This window comes from Colias eurytheme, chromosome 2 (assembly GCF_061535395.1).
Source record: "Colias eurytheme isolate Ceu_HAF_F1 chromosome 2, ilColEury1 Martin Lab GWU primary, whole genome shotgun sequence".
Lineage (NCBI taxonomy): Eukaryota > Metazoa > Arthropoda > Insecta > Lepidoptera > Pieridae > Colias > Colias eurytheme.
Window position 1 is genome coordinate 8,388,713 of NC_142981.1, and position 13,592 is coordinate 8,402,304.

The 13,592-nt window shown below is 34.2% G+C and overlaps 1 protein-coding gene across 5 annotated transcripts in view; it reads left to right on the forward strand.

The window, feature by feature from the left end:
* Positions 1-1,755: 1,755 nt before the first annotated feature.
* LOC149910544 (uncharacterized) overlaps positions 1,756-13,592 on the forward strand; it is a 97,150-nt gene continuing 85,313 nt past the window's right edge. The window contains exon 1 of one of the 5 annotated variants that reach the window (XM_090114880.1): positions 1,756-1,945. The gene's annotated coding sequence lies outside the window, so the exon portion shown is untranslated. The remainder of the gene's footprint in view (positions 1,946-13,592) is intronic. The other 4 variants (XR_016458016.1, XR_016458020.1, XR_016458018.1 and 1 more) reach the window with 4 other exon arrangements.

A 13,592-nucleotide genomic window follows, 5' to 3' on the forward strand; every position in this document is an offset into this window, starting at 1 on the left:
CTGTATAATCTAATTCTATACAAAGTATTTAAAAATTTTAATTAGGTTTCCAGTAGTCTTCAAACAAAAAAGTTTAAACTGTCATGCACATTAGATCAAAATATATTATGCAGGAATATTATAAAGCATTGATTTAAAGAAAAACTTCTCATTTTTCTCAAACCGGCAAGTGAAGCATTGTTAACTGATTGCAGATCTCTCCCCAAGCTATCGTCCCAGGTCGGTTTTCCTTGCGCAAGTACCTATTCAGTTATATTCGCTCTTTCATTTTTAATTTTTTGAAGTGAACCTTCATAAGGCGCGTTGAGAGTAAAATTTCAAGGTCGCGTCATGGCAATACCGTCACGTCATTAGGCGACGATTTTGGTATCTTTAAATCTTGTCAATGAAGTTCCACTTCTGACACGTGTGCTCGGCACACACGCACTTTTTAGTTTGTTTTTTCTTGAAATAACATTGACTTGTCACTTATGTTCTAAATTTTTGTGTAGTTACATGTCTAAATTCATTCTTAACTAACTAGGTACTTTAGAACAAAAATAAAAAATAACTCAAATTGAAACCATTTTTATACAATATTTACGAGAAACAACAGAACGATTCTGTAACGATTATTGTTCCAAACCACGTTTCACTTTTTAATATACATATACCTAATGAAGGTACGTCGCTAAAACATAACAATTTGTAAACATATTTTGATTCTCAGTGTACACAATAAGGTAGGCTTTGTCTGCAGCTCGGCTTCTTATTAACGTGCATAAATATCAGCCCCCCTCCTCCCTCTCAATTTAGCACTGGTGCGAGGCGACGTTCCAAAAAAATCGACCTGGCCTCACATACCTACATACATGATACAACAATATATCAGTTGGTTAGGCACTAATACTTAGTAATTTTAAATTTTAATATTATTTAATGGTATTATTTATTATAATTGAAACAAATCTATTTAAAATACCAACTACTTTTACGACATATTGAAATTTATTTATATAAGTATTTAGGATATATGTATTAGAATAACCAAACATTACCCAAATATTAAGCGAGAAAGACACGCGCATTTATATACGTACACCGAAATAATAAAAAAATACTTGCAGGAAAATGGAGCATAATAATAATTTATTTGCTTCCATCGAACCGAATGAAACAAAGTTTGAATAGTATTTTACTAGATTTTATTATCGGGAACGAGTAATTTTCCCTGTACAAACACTCTGCTTTGTTCATTCGAGGGCTCCAGCGCGCGCTAAATTTGAATTCATGTTACGAACGAGCTACATAAACCAATTACTGAGCAGAACCAAGCCAATGGCGGACGGCGCGGCACGCGGAGAATCGATAATTCACAATATGCCCGCTAGAGGGCAACCCTGTCGACGCTAGTGCGCGCCCACACCACTCCTCCACGTTGCGCAGCCGTGCATATAACTTTGTATGAACGTCAAAACTTTGCAAAATCGTCATTTCAATTTAAAAGTATTATTTACTTCAACAATTAACAATAAAATAAGTTTTAAAATTATTTTGTTATTATATTAAACATAAATCTACATTATTTTATATTTTTCTATCATACAATCATTAATGTAAATTATGTAAAATTAAATGAAAAAAATTACAATACTAACACACTTCATATCTAAACGTCGCTGCATATTTAATTTTGTAAATTGTTTCTAAAATTACACATTTTCCATAAAATATAACTTGACAGACGTCTTGACAATGTTACAAGGAGCATGCGCTCGTAGTCAGCTGCTGCTTAGCTTGCTGTTTCGTATCGCGCTTCTTGCCCGCTTTCAATGTTTTCCGTTTTATTTTGTTATTTCTGTGATGTAAACCAATTTTTTAAATAAATTTTATTTAATAACCTTTTAGTGAAAGATATTGTGCGTTGTTATAGTGGTGCTTGCTGCAAAACATCAGATACAACAAGGTAAACGCCTTTGTATTTTTGTTTGTCGTGGACATAACCTCTGAAACGTGACGTATTCGCTATTATTTTGTGTTTAAGTTATAATATCTTGATTTGGAGGCACACAAAAATGTATAGAGGTCAAGTGTACGTTAACGCCTTTTTAATGTATGACCATTTTAGTGCGAGATTCCATAAACTGTTTAGTGAAACATGTCATGTTACAAGGATGGTAAAATACTAATTTATCAATAAACTTACACCATGAAGCGATTTATGTTCTTTTGAAGCATGGACACACAAGATTTGACCAATATTTAGTGCAAAGTAATTCATTTTTCTTGGTTGAATCGTAATGAGTTATAATGTTGATATCTAGTGAATCACCATGACAATGCCCGCTTGATAAAACAATGGCATTGTCCGAGAATCCCATAGGGGGCGCTAGTGGTCACATTGCAGTTCTACGAATAGTTGCCGAATGGATTTGGAGATTTTTTTTACTAGGCACATATTTAATATGCATGTGTCATTTTAAGTTTTAAATAAGTTGAATATTACTTACCATGCATTATATACCATGCATGTTAAGCATGTTAATACCTAGATATCTCCGTAATGAATGAATGTATTTTTGTAATTTTTAATTTTTTCGCATCGTTTTTTCGCCATTTCCCCAAATTGAGTAGGTTCTAATTTCGACTCATTTATGGATAAAAGGTATGAACCGTATGAGTAAAGTAGATAGGTATAATTATTTATTATGCATCAATTAATTATAAATTATTTATTTTCTTTTTAATCTGATTATTAAACTAATATCACTTAATACGAAGTAGGTATGTACTTATAAAATAATTACTGTGCAATGCGTGATTTCTGTTAATATTTTTTATCAACTTAAGGCGTCACTAAACAACTTTTTGATGCGCCCGCGCAGCATATGCAAATTGCAGTCTCTTTCAACGGAGCTTCACGTTAGTAAAATCACTGCAAAAAATTGTTATAAGCAGGTAATACCTAATTATTTTTCTTAAACGTATGTTCAAACATACATTTAAGCGCAGCGCAGTATTTATTAGATGATGACTTGGCTATATTACACATTTATGATATTACTATTTTGGCATGCAGATGTTAAATTAAATTCATCTTCGCGTAATCCACAATTATTTAACTAAAATAAATATAAGTACCTAATCGCAGAGGTAAGTATGTAGGTATACACAATTACGGTAATTAAAAGTACAAAGAACTTTTTTTTTCAAGCAGCTAATTAAAAAATATAAATAGCGTGAAAAGATTTTTTTTTATTTTAGATAAAAACAATATGATCTTGAGTCACGTGTATAATTCGTATTATCAATATAATATTATCTTCTTAAATTGCTTGAAAAAGATTAATTTATGCCACAAGCTTCGTAAATCAATAAAAAAGTTTTTTTTTGTTTTTGGGACAGTGAAATATTGTTAAAGGGAAAAAAAAACATGAAAATAAAACTATTGTTAATGTAAACAAATAGTAGTACCAGGGTAGCTACCTGATAGATAGAGCAAGTTTTTAAAAGCCAAACGGAAAACTTTTTTTATGTAATTTTATATTTTACGGGCCTTCGAAGTGGTGAACATACTGGGTAATTTTATCTTTCTTGGCATTTAATTCTTTTTTTTATTCCATTCAAAGATCTAACGATAGTAAATGTTACCATACTGAATTAGCCTATCTTTCAGCTTAGCACACAAAAAAAAATCAAGCATCTTCCGCAATAATTGACGTCACCATGAGTGAAAATATCATCGTACTCGGCGATAGGTGAAAATTTGAAAAAAAAAACGTCATAACTCCGAAAATACGAAAAATCGCATAACATATATGGTGATTCGGATAGCTCTCTAGGTCCTCTACCTCCCAGCTTCCGTTCATCACTACTTTTTGGGACACCCTGTATAGTTACAGAGCATCAAGGTATTTAGTTTGAGTCAGAAGTGCAACCCTATTTAAAATACTACATATGTAATTAAATTGTGACATGTGACAATAAAAATGTTTAATACATTGATATTTAAAGCTTTACTTCAAATTATAAAAACTTAAAATTATAACTCATTACTAGTTGGCAAAAAAAACATCATCAGATTGATAATAAATTTTTTTAGAGATTCAATTTAAATTGGCACTAAAATCTCGGCATAAAAAGCTGTTGCCATGTGTCGAATATTTTTAATTAATATACCTTATCCAATATCACATTGAAAATGATGTAGCATTTTACTCCAAACAAACATATTGAACGTTAAATCCGACGATAATTTCGCGAACACGGTATTTAACTATTATATGAATACGTTAAGTGCACGTGAATGATTGCATAACGTTTGCAAATGTCGACTTTTGTCGAAAATGTCCGTCTCGTCAGCCATATTCCGTTTAATGTCGCAATATTGTGAGCGTCGGCGGGCGGCCGCGGCCGGTCGCATGCATTTACATACATTAATGTAGACTACATGCATGCAACTCGGCCTGAATGTGTGTGCGTTGCGAATTAAGTGTAATTGAGCCATTCGGACAGTGGCGAGCCGCGCTCCACTACCTCCGTACTTTGTTTGGCTACTAGGACTCACTCATTATGCTCATCTTCATCTAAAACTTAACATAATGTTATGACATTTGTTTTAATAATATTTGCTCGAGCAATGAGATCATGCGCTATCTTGTGTACTCATGATGATTTCGCCTTCCTATAATTGAATGAATATGACTACTTTAATTTTATTTTCTGAAATTTATTTTCGGATCTATTTCGGAAACAATGACATGCATATGTAAATATCTGATTTCATTTAAAAATATAATATCTTAACAGTTATCCAAGCGCGTCGCTGCTACCCTTGAGTGTAACCGGTATTTCCACCCACCAATGAAACAAAAGTGTTTAGTTACAAATGAACCTTGTAAAAAAACATCGTATTTTAATTGAGAAAACCGATTTAACGGTAAAAACAATGATATAACCAAGATGTAGCTTAGGATATTCATCTTCACCCCTTCGTCGGGAACAAACAGGGTCGTCGGAATTTTGTTATTAGCGTAAGGGTAGCAGTGTTCCCGCACACCTGACTGATTGATAGTACTTCTTTGCACCTCGGGTCGAGCTTGTAATCGAGCCATTAATAAACTTTACTACCCTAACTCTATCTTGCGGACTTTACTTAATGGGCAGGCAAATGACGCGATATCTGTCGTTAGTTTTATATTTAAGCGACACTTCATTTTAGTTGTATAAATTCTTCCATGGATCTATGCGGTGGTAGCTTTCAGAGTTCATATCATGGTGAATATTAAAGTTATACAATATTAGACACTTTATGAAATTATATTATAAATATATAACACATTTAAATAATAACAATGCCAAAATAAATGAGGATGTATAATATTCGGTATTAGACTACAAGCCCGCATAGGACAAAAATATGGGTCAAATGAACCACCAGGGGACATATCTAGAACGATAGCAGAGCAAAAAATAATAAGATTCATCACTATGCCGTCACTTGTAAGCTGTCCAACTGAGTGCAGATGAGAATTGAAAAGTACAGGTAGACTCGGTAAATTTTGGTCATATGTTTTTGTACGGCATTCTTAACCATCGATAGATCCATTAAAAATAATAAGAAACCGCTCAGTGCCGTACAAAAATGGTGGTCCACCAAGTCGGAATTTTTATTTAATTTCCGAGAGTTACCGGGGGTAAATTTGGTCATTTGACCATGTACGGCATCTGTGTCATACTATTGCTATACTGCTTTTAATCCATTATTGCGCAACGCCGTACAAAAATCATGGGGACAAGGGGAAAAAATCGAGAGTTGTAATCCCCTCTCTTTCCCCACTCCAGGGGGTCATTTGACACAACACGAAATAAATTTATTTTTAAAGTATTTTATGCATAGATAATATTTTTTCATGTGCCGTACATTTTCGTTGGTTCAAAGGGGAAAAATCTGAAAAAGAAAAAAATCCATATAACGAAATGTTTGCTTTATATTTTTATAATAAAATATAAATATACATTAATATTAAGAAGCTCGAGGTGGTTAATTATCACCTTGGAAAGTCGGCGTCAGGTAGAATGGACTCCGTTAAATTGATGAACTAATAAAAAAACTATGAACGAAAAGATGTGAATTATATGCAATCAGTCCATGAATACAGGTAAAGTCACAAGCAAATGCTAGTAATATATACATATTCAAAATGTACAAGTAAAGCGCTTTCAAATGATACCAAACACTGCATATTTATCTTAACTTTATTTTTTTACTCTGTATGTTTTGTCCGCTAGAGGGCGCCACATTAGATTTTGTGAAACCCTATATAGCCTTTAGCTAGCTGGTCGCTGGTTATCCAGTGAACAATTCAGACGCTTCTAATGATATGTCATTTGTCGAATTCTGATAATTAGTTTAGAAGTTACGAGGGAATAGATGAACATACATACATGACCTGTAAACAACCATAACCCTCCTTTTGCTTTGCCGTAGTTGGGTAAAAATATGTTAATGCCGTACTGTATCGAATGGCCATAAAGCACCCTTAAAATTGTAGCTTTCGTCGCTTTCATCAGCCTAAAAGATGTGGTCTGCACAAAAATGTACGGCATCGTTTTTTCCTAATTTATCTATGTTAATACTATTTAAAAAAAGGATAAAGTGTAGAAAACTATTATATTTCATTATAATCTACGATGTTTAAACTTTAACAAAATTTCTGGTTTTGCATTTCTCTATAACTTTTTTTAGAACGGTTTCTTTTGAACGGCAATACTATACAACAATTGAATTTTACAATATCATGTTAAAAAAAAGTTCCCGTACAGGGTCAAATGACCTTACAGCTCTTTATATCCAGAATTCGATGAAATTAAGATGATTATTGGTATACATTTAAAAGAACAATTATTTTTTGACGGCATTGCTTTTAATAGTACTTTTGAGTGCTAGATAATGTTTTGGAACCGAAGCCGTACTTAGTCAAATGACCCCCTGGAGTGGGGAAAGAGAGGGGATTGCAACTCTCGATTTTTTCCCCTTGTCCCCATGATTTTTGTACGGCGTTGCGGAATAATGAATTAAAAGCAGTATAGCAATAGTATGACACAGATGCCGTACATGGTCAAATGAGCAAATTTACCCCCGGTAACTCTCGGAAATTAAATAAAAATTCCGACTTGGTGGACCACCATTTTTGTACGGCACTGAGCGGTTTCTTATTATTTTTAATGGATCTATCGATGGTTAAGAATGCCGTACAAAAACATATGACCAAAATTTACCGAGTCTACCTGTACTTTTCAATTCTCATCTGCACTCAGTTGGACAGCTTACAAGTGACGGCATACTGCATAGTGATGAATCTTATTATTTTTTGCTCTGCTATCGTTCTAGATATGTCCCCTGGTGGTTCATTTGACCCATATTTTTGTCCTATGCGGGCTTGTAGTCTATATGTATGGAAATTGCTAGTAGCCGTGACATTTTCAACATCCTTGGTTTGGTCTAGATTTGCGTAGAATTTAAATACTTATATTCAAAGTATTGCAAGGGTTGAAATTGATTGAAGATTAATTTATAGGCGCATTACTGACAATAAATGGAGTCGAGAATTATTTTATTTGGTTTCCAAATTATCTGACAGTGGGTCGAGCTAATGTCACTCGACGCTTGACAAAGCGACTGTTGGCACGGAGAGGCTTTGCTCGCAGCTATGTAAACAAAGAGGGTAAAAAGGTTGAAAACAAAAAGTAATAAAAGTTTTATTTATTCTCCAGTTTATTCTATGAAAAGAGGTATTACAACTTTTATGAATACGTAATATTTTAAACGTAGCATCACCTTCTGTTGAATCAATTATATAGGTGTTGTCTTATTTCGTGTAAATAACCGCTGTTATAAATAAAGTTGTCTTAATTTTTGAATCATATTCTATGGCATAGTACGTCTACTGCTGAAAAAATGTACGCTATATTGGGTATGTCTTATGGCTTGGAGCTGATCGGGCGATGCCTTCCGCCCTTCGTGATTGAAAATTGACATTGAGCGTAGGGCGGCGCCAGGTACGAGTCTCGCTCTATTTTTGACCCCGCAGACTATCGCGTGGGGCGATCGACCTTGTACAACTTACCATTTTAAAGGTACACGTAATATGCTCACTAAAAAATAAACAAAGAAAGCTTTCATTCGCATATCGTGACAAATTAGCGTAGTGTCAACCTTAATTAAAATACAAATTACTTAATTTATTTTGTAAATTAAAAAATCAATAAGTTACTGGGGTGAAGAAGTGTTAATTCTGACTACAAAAGTTTAAACAATCATATGAGCTCGATCTTATCGTGTATATAACTTCATTATATGTATTATGTAAGTATTACATAGCACGCGTAGTTCAGACAAACCTTTATTTAATTAACACCTACGGTTGTTTTTATCGGAAGACAAGTTTTCCATAGACGCGGTCGAGTGACACTCGAATTAGGTCAATAGCAACACAAAAGGTGTGGCATCAGATAAGCGACGTATCCCGTTCTACAAAGCCCTGAAATTCGCCTCATTTAGTAACGTGAATTATGTATCTATTTTTTTGTAACAAAGCCAACGTATAGGTAATCATTATAGGCGATGTTTACTCGCCACCCTTTAATGTGTTTGCTTTCTCAACAATTTCATACCACGCCTGTGTGTATTGTTGCCGTTTTGCCTTCACGATTAGGGTCGCTTTCAGCTTCATATTTATTAAAGAGTGAATCTCGAGACCTTTCGTTTGTACGTATAAAATAGTACAATGTATGGCTAAAATGTTTGTTTTCCATTCGAACAGATTGGTGGAAATATGAGATCATCTTTTTATGTATAGTAGTCACAGACGGTGCGTGGATCGAATCGTATTTGAGACAAGTAAGATAATTTCAGAATTTTTGGCAATCATCAGGATCATTTTAAGAAGATTTTTTAAATTATGAGACTTAATGGTATTCTGAGTACCTACAGCGTATACTTAATTTAATAACCATTATTTCCTTTAACATAGGTAGGTACTTTACATTTCTAAATTTCCGAGAAGTTATCTCACAAAATTATTTTTCGCCATAAACAATTTTATTCAGACAATTATCGTGTCATCGAGGCACAAGTACACAATGTACCTTATATATTTTACGTGCAAAACGAAAGGCGATTAGTTTTGAACTAATATATTCGACTTCTGTTATTCTGTTCCATGACGTGTTATAACACCTGTATAGAAAAACTTATTGAGTCAGACGGCGACTGGCGCGGTGGTGTAATGTTTACCAACACGATTATCTAACACGGCGCAATTTACTGTTTCTTATTGTATTTAGACATACATCCGTGTGGATATGCTAATAATACCGAGGCATCGTTAATAGATCTAATTTCCCAACATGTAATACATCCAAACCCTGGAGATTTCATAGATGTTTTGTTTTAATATACTTGTTTAAAGAACTATTTGTATATTATGTAATTCGTATGGCCGGTTATCGTTTTTATTTTCTCAAATATGAAACAATAGCTGTCCTCAACATTTGGGAAAGTTTGCGCGGCATATTCAGTAAATAGTTTTATTCGGAGCCATTTTGACTTTTATTTTATTTTTCGTTTATTTTCCCTTGCGCGGCCGTAAAACGTACCTGGGCTCGCTCGCGGGGATAACGGAGCCGGCTCACGAAAAATTTATTGAGACCTTTTCGCCCGGGCTCCATCGACAGACATTGCGAAGGCGAAAGTTATGAATGACACATGTTTTGAAATATTACCTGCACTGAACTGCTTTCCCAGAAGAAAATTTCATAGGATGAGAAGTTTATTTGTCGTGAAATATGTGGGAGTTTTATGGGAGCGGGTGACTTTTACAATGCTATGGATCAAGCAATTTTCTCTCTCCACGGTCTGTATTGCATGGTAATAAGCCCTTAGATATACCTACCGATGAATAAAAATATGAGGTGCGACAAATTGGATGAAGAAACTTTGTTATTCGATCTTTTAGTATCTACCTAACAACGTTTTATAGATGACACAGAAAAGTTATGATCTCATTGTTAGCTATAAATTTTCTCCCTAATCGCGTTTCGTTCGAGTAAAAGTATTTTATCCGAATTGTATATTATTTGTGTATCAGTTAAAAAAGAAGATCAATTTATTTTTAAGCAAACTTACATATTATTTGGATCGAGATATATTCCTCCTTCAAATCTTTTCTCGTAAAAAAATATTAAGAAAAATCCCGATTCAGCTATGCAACTTAAAAACAATCAAACAGGTATAAGACAAATTTCAGTACAAGGAGCATTTAACTAGGCGTATTTGACTGTATGATCCTGTAATTGGATTTTACTTCAGCCGAACGGGCAAATACTACGCTTCAGTGATCGTAGTCATCCTGACTCGGACATCTGTCCGACACATGCTTTCACTCCTGACGTCTATTCACTTCGATCGGCCAAAGCAATCTGTAATGCGTCTATAGAAATATATGGGAAAACTGAGGGTATGTGTTGGCTATAATAATTTATCACAAATGTAACCCGCCTAAGGGCTTTCGTTCACAATTCGAGCGCCATTCGTCCACAATACCATGTTTTCGCCAGGCTAAATTAGCGCCAACGCACGTCCTTCCGCCTCTGTTTAATTCGCACCCTAAGGGACATACATACAATGGAAAAAATTGTGTGTGAACGCGGCCAGGTTTTTGCCAATTATGGAAATTCGAGGACAACATGCTACCTGCCGTTATGTGGACATATCCAGTTCGCTATTCTCTCGGGGCAGTACTACCGCTTGCGAGCTTGTTCCTGTTTCACTTGTAGAGAAAGTTACTAATTTCACTTTTGCTACAAGTTTTATCGTTAGTTAATGCCGCTTGTCCCTTATGAATTTTCTTTCTATTAGGGTACATTTTTCACAGTGACATTGCTTATTATGCAGTTTACAATAACTACTTGTGTCAAATATGCTACATTAAGGTTACTTGTTTTTTATTGCAATTCTGTGCGTGTTTAAGGTTACTTGTACGTACTAATATTGATTCATTTCTTTCTAGTCATCAATATAAATTGTATTTTCAAGAACTTATTTAAACAAATGAAAATTCAGAATCTTATGTCTGCACATTTTCGCATAATATGAGTCCTTTATTAGCTTACGTTTGTTTTACATTCATACGTACATTCTTACGTTTGTTTTACGTGCGTTGATTAGAATAAGTATTACAAACAATAATGAGTTGTGTATGCAACAAACAAAACATTTAATAAGTAAATAATTATAAAGCTTTTGGTGCACACATAGATGACAATCGCGTTTTTCCCGCCGCCATTGCGTTGTGAGTCACCGACGATCAGCGCGTTCGCGGAACTCAACCCTCCAATGGGGGTGAGTTCGCTAATGACGGTCCGACAACCACGCGCCGCGGCGTCCAATATGCAACCAAAGTATCGCGCGAAACTATACCCTCCAAACTATAAGTTTAAACTCTTAATTCCACGGCCCTCATTCCATTTTGCAATTCTGTGCGTGTTTATATGCAGCCTTTCAATCGGCACTGTTATTTTGATAAATATGCATGAACTAGTGAAACCGGCAGAGTAGGTAACATAAAACGCCATCGTGAAAATTTAATATCATTTCCTGGTAGTCGCGTAATGACTCATATCCGTCGAAGGGTTAATTTTTTTGCGATATCGCAACAACAAATCTTCAGTATTCCATAATGATTTTTAGTTATTGTGTTTTAGGAGGGAAAAATTCGCCCTACAGCTCTTTACTATTAATTATGTCATTATAACTTCCGATAACATAATTATACCATGTTTGTTTCTAACCGACATCATTAAATTGCAATATAAAAATCGACCCTATATGAAGTAAAAGTTATAAGTAAGTATTTGTTAAATGAATGTAAATCCATTCATTAATGGCAGTAACACTATATATGCAGATGGCAAATAATTGGTTAAATATGTAAATTGATGGTAACTAGGCTTTAATTCACTTATTATATTGTTATTATTTAAGTCATTTACCTAGTTGAAGCATGGACGTTTATTACCTTATTTACTAATTATTTTGAAAATAATATAATGCTTTAATTATTTGATAGATGTATTGTTATAATATTCAACGGTTGTAGCATAAAGAACGGATTGAATTGAATTTGGTATGCAAATAGAATAGGAAGGTTAGTGCCTTCAGGTCACTCTACAATACCAATACCAGATCGGATATTATAAAATATATGATAAGTCAAACCAAAGTGAAGTAAAGCTGTGTCCCAATGTAACTGTCAAGTGTAAATGTAACATATTTGATCGAAAATAACGCATAATTTGATATGTAGAAACTTAATTAGGATATTTAGAGTTTAGACCGACATCAATTAATACAACATTATAATTTATAACTCAATCTAAATATATTCAAAAACTAACTGATCGATACTCGTGCGAAAACTGATAGCGAACATTTTAGGTAGGTACATTCACTTTTCAAGCTACCTTGGCCCACGCAAGGTAATTCAGTGATATTATAACGCTCTATCCACCAATGACGCCTTCGAAAGTACCTAGTCTTATTCAAGCGGATCCGGTTTGAATGCAACAGTTTAACAATCATGTTTTATTTTTAGTTATGATGTCAAATTATTTCAGCCGAAATACACACTTGTGTAGCAATCAATTTTCTGTGTTATCATTTTCCATGCTATATAATATTGTAGATGTCATCTTAACCAATACACAATTGAACAAAGGTACTCGTATGTGAACGCATCACTGAACGTCTATTGTCTATTCTATTTATCCAGCATTTGCCTCAGCACAGCGCTGACTCTGAACCCTTGAAGCTAACGCTTTAAGTTATAATTACAAAAAGACACCGAGTTTTAATATAGCAAAGCTTGGTATTACAGTCGGCACCCTGGCAACAATATGAGCTCATTTCCTGCTACGTAAAATATGAGAAACATAACAAATAGAGCAATACGACAGTTGTGCGCCACATCACATGCACAGAACTGGTTTACTGCGAGACAATGCTACGAATTGCTATGAAATCGTTCATTACCACGAACATTGGGATTATTTACGATTGGTCTGATAGTAATCCTTGTTAAGCTCTTTACGTGTATACACTTTTGTTCCGTGTCTCACAGTTAAAACCCGAACGACGATGTATTAATATAATATTATATATAAATTAGAATTATACTTGCTTATGTTATAAATCTTCAGACTCCGAATAATCATTATTCTGTTAAACATAAACGTGTCTCGAAACACATATTGAGATAGAAATGTAAAATGCTGACGCAATAGTTAGGCATAAACTTTGCGTTAAGATGGCAATTATGAGAATACCTTACGAAGCGAGTTTAAATATGAAAATATAATATGCTTTATACGTTAGAACTTAATATTTTTCTTGCGGAATGCTTATTAGCAAATGCAATATTGTTTATAGTTGAAATCTGTGTGTTACTTTTAGTATATGGATTAACTCAATTAACTCAATGAATAGAAAGTTTTTATGTGGTATATTATATAATATACTAGCGACCCGCCCCGGCTTCGCACGGGTGCAATGC